At 34.5% G+C, this 4,119-nt stretch overlaps 1 long non-coding RNA gene across 1 annotated transcript; it reads right to left on the bottom strand.

Annotated features, from left to right (window-relative positions):
* Nucleotides 1-362: 362 nt before the first annotated feature.
* Nucleotides 363-2,404, bottom strand: LOC146001903 (uncharacterized). The gene is made up of 2 exons (XR_014443622.1): nt 2,092-2,404; nt 363-516 (listed from the first exon to the last, which is right to left on the bottom strand). It is a non-coding gene; the product is annotated as an uncharacterized LOC146001903 (long non-coding RNA).
* Nucleotides 2,405-4,119: the final 1,715 nt, after the last annotated feature.

Genomic DNA, 4,119 nt, shown 5'->3' with positions numbered 1-4,119 from the left:
TTCGACACTCAGCAATAGTCATAATTTTGTTTTGTATTTTACTATATTTTGTATTTTCATATTTTCTGCTTAAATTGTATAGCTATCAGCTGCTGTAGTAGACTAGAAGTTGAACCACATAGAAAAGGACATACATATTAGTGTTGCCCACGGGACGAGACGGGACAGGCTTTTAAAAATTCGAGACGAGACGACATTGATCATGTGTCCCGAGACAAACGAATATTTTCGAGACGAGACAGCATTTCATAGCATTTCCACGAGACGAGACAGGCCAAAGTCTCGTCTCGTGGGCAACACTAATACATATGTACTACATCTCATTTTAAAACCCTGTACAAGGAAATTAAAATCCTAAATAGTAACTGTCATAATCATTTATTCACAGATATTTTGTGCATTTTAATATTTAATAAGTTCAGGTATAGATCTACAGTTGTTTTTTTGTGTTGCCATGGAAAACTCTTCATGGTAGTTTCATTTCTCGTAATTACTTTCCACCTCCAGCTCCACCTCCTGAAAATATAATAAATAATTGCCAAACTGTATTTCATGTTTGTTTCAATGTTTATGCACTCTCATATAATCAAGCTTCGACATGTATAATAATTTGCACAAACTATCAATTTCCTTATTTGGTACGAGGTTTTCAAAAAGTTAATATTTTCAAAATTGAGAACAAGTCGTAAAATTATCAAACGTTACACAACAAATCTCCATCCGGAAACTCGAATGCCGTTATATTTAAACTGTATTCAAGTTGCAAGTTCTGCGAGTCTCATATTTTGAGGTAGAGCAATTCTATAAAAGTTTCAACCTTTATGGTCAAAATAATATATCCTATCAGTGAAGTGCAATGTGTTGTTTTACAAAGGAAAACTTAACATCTTTACATTGCGAATATACATTACGTGTGCTTCTGAACTGTAAAATTTGTCTGTAAAAAAATATCTAATCAAGTACTATTTCACTAAATTTAATTCAGAAAATCCCTATTCATAATATTGCAGAATACATTTGAAGAAATTTTGCTATGTAAGAAGAAAGACTGCTTGTAAATTTCCTGCTCTATATTTGTTCGTCATGCTTCATGAATCATACATAAGGAATGAAGTATAATCAAACTGCTCCCAAAAAGTCTGTGTTATACCAGGACTTGCAAGTAAATTTTACGAAATATTTGTAGTTTAGTTTACTCTATTCAAATGGGTTCGAATAACTAGAATTTAATTCAAATTAATGTATATTTAAACAGACAAGTAATGTATGCACTTCCTACATTACACTTTCAGAGTTTAGTTGTGCATGGAAATGTAAAAACAGAATAGTATCTAGTGAATAAATACTACAAAGTCAAAGTTCCTATGTTCGAATCCAGGGTAATGCATGGGCGCTAAATTGTATTTTTTCCCTTCTCCGTGTCATCAATTAATCATGCATCCTCATCGCCACGATTCACCTAGAAAGGTGGAAAAGTGGAGTTTAACCTAAAAGTCAAGTACAACTAAAGGTCTATTCCAAGTTGTTCGGGAAATAGCACTTGAGTTACAAAATGTAATTTTACTTCTTCTGAATATAACACTGCTTTAAAATCGTTTTTCAAAACTACAACACATGCATGAGAAACTTGGTTTGTGATCGGGAATTTTCGCTTGCTTTTCTCTCTCGCAGGAGAATTAGCAGATAGCAAATAGCAGTAAACAGAGGCATCTTTCTGATTGCCAAGTCTCAAGATATAACATTATTGAATAAATATTGAATCTCTGGATGTTATTAGGTTATGCCTACATTAATCAGAAGGAAGTAGGAACTAGTAATAGTTCTATTAAATTGATTATATTAAATTACAATTAGAAAATTTTTCTCGAAAATTTCCGTTATCTTAGTCATTTTACATATTAGTGTATTCTATTGCTGATGTTTTATTTGTACTGTTACGTGTTTCAGTAATAAATGTAATGAAAATTGATATCGCGGTTCTTCTCATTACCGGTCTCCAGTGAGCGGTCATTAAGAGTGAATATTGAATCTAATAAATCTTGGATGAAGATTTCGTACATTGTTCTCTCTACAAAATAATAGTTCACTCACCAGCTCCTGCATCGGCACCAGCGTTAAATCCTATTCCGGCTCCGGCTCCGGCATCACCGCCACCTTCACCACCACCGTTTCCACCACCGCCTGCACCAGCCTTCCCGCCAAAACCAAAACCAGCGTTTGCGCCCGAGCCCGCACCTGCTCCTCCTCCAGGTGCTTGTCTCAGGATCTTCCAAAAAAGAAAAAAAGTAATTTGAAATTTGAATAAGTTTATCTCCACAACTACACGAACCTTTCCTGCATTGACGTTCTTTTTTCTCCAATCTTAAGTTGAGAGGCGATTATAACAGCTGGCCAGAAATATGTATTGTTTTGTTATCAAAATTTATGAACTTGATCTTGAAACTCTTGCACCCTAAGTAACAAAAATTAAGATAATTTGCTAAAGATAGGTACAAGAGCATTATTTTGGAAGATGTTGACGAGATATGTAAACTACACCATTACACACATTCAATACCCATACATTTTTACATCGTGAAAAGGACAACGAGCGAAAAACACTTAGTAGCATTTTTTGTGCACAGGTCTTGTCTCGACGCTAGGAGTTCTGAAAAACTTAATTTGTTTTTAGTTTGAGTTTCAAGTCCACACTATGCATACATAGTCTAATTGGGACTGGACCTACAGTTTAAACTGATGCCGAACACGGGGCCCTGAAAAACTGAATTCCCTACCATGTATATATGCAAGAATGCAACACACATTCATGGTGGCATTTATGTTCTCTGTCTACCAGGACATAATACTCAAAATCCATGTTGAAACAGTATCATGCCATCAAAGATATCATCAGACTGAAATTTCAGAGCTTTACCATCGCTAAGAAAATCATTGGACTGTTGCACTGTTTCATGCTATCCATGCCACACAATGGCATGATTGGATGTCAACTACACACAGAAAACAAAAGCTATTTGTTGCACCAGAAACGTATCGATTGATGCACTAGAATGTGTTTTCTCGCCTTTGCCAAGAATCAGGTTCGCAGTTTCATGTATTTTTGTACATAATTTGTAAATATAACGCCAAAGTGCATCATATGATGGAAGTGAGTATATTTTTCTATGTCGAGTTGTATTTGGTGTTTTTTTCTGGTGCATCTTTCTGCATCTTTCTCGATGATGCAATTAAACACCTGGTCTGAGCTACAGACTTCATGCATTTTTTTTGTTTCAACTAATGCATTTACGTTTTTGTGAGTACAATGCCTCTCCAACCATTAGGATATAACTAATTAGAAATATTTATTTCGGAAGAGTAGTCATTTCATAATATTTTGGATGTTTTACTCACTCGATGAGCTGTCCCTCCATTAACTGCATCTGAAAGAGAATAATAATATGTTAATGTTTTGCATATTTGGTTAATTACCTTTTTCATGCTGGGGCTTAGAGCATGCAATGAAACAAAACCTTTTTCCATCAAATATGTTAAGTTCAGGGCCGGATTAACCTATGGGCAACTGGGGCAATTGTCCTGGGGTCCCCATCAAAAGGAAGCTGTGAAGGGCCTCCACCAAATTATATATATATATATATATATATATATATATATATATATATATATATATATATATATATATATATATATATTTTAACCAGCTGGCTATGCTTGTGAAAAACTTCACAAGACGTTTTATATTTTAAGAATCAAAAAAACTTCAGTCGATCTGTTTGTAGATATCTGAAGCTCAGTATAGTTTATACCATGAATTAATTTGGCTGTTGTGTGGAAATAAGGCACACTTATTCAAACAATTATTTACTCTTAATTGTAAATAATATCATTTATAATAAATTATGTACGTAAGTACAGTCTAGTGCTCAGTTCCCTGTTTCCGTCTGAACCCCCTTAGTATTTACTATACGCGTATATTGTAGTTACGGTGTTCACTCTTCATAATACACTCTAGACATTTAGACGCAGAATTTTACTGCTGCTATAGCGCTACAATTTTTGTCTTGTAACTTTATTTTACTGCTCTATTCTCCCTGCAAACCTATCTGCGATATGTTCCAT

Source organism: Lepisma saccharinum, chromosome 18 (genome assembly GCF_977018435.1).
Source record: "Lepisma saccharinum chromosome 18, izLepSacc3.1, whole genome shotgun sequence".
NCBI lineage: Eukaryota > Metazoa > Arthropoda > Insecta > Zygentoma > Lepismatidae > Lepisma > Lepisma saccharinum.
The sequence above is the reverse complement of the archived record's forward strand: the minus strand, read 5'-3'. Positions and strand labels throughout refer to the sequence as shown.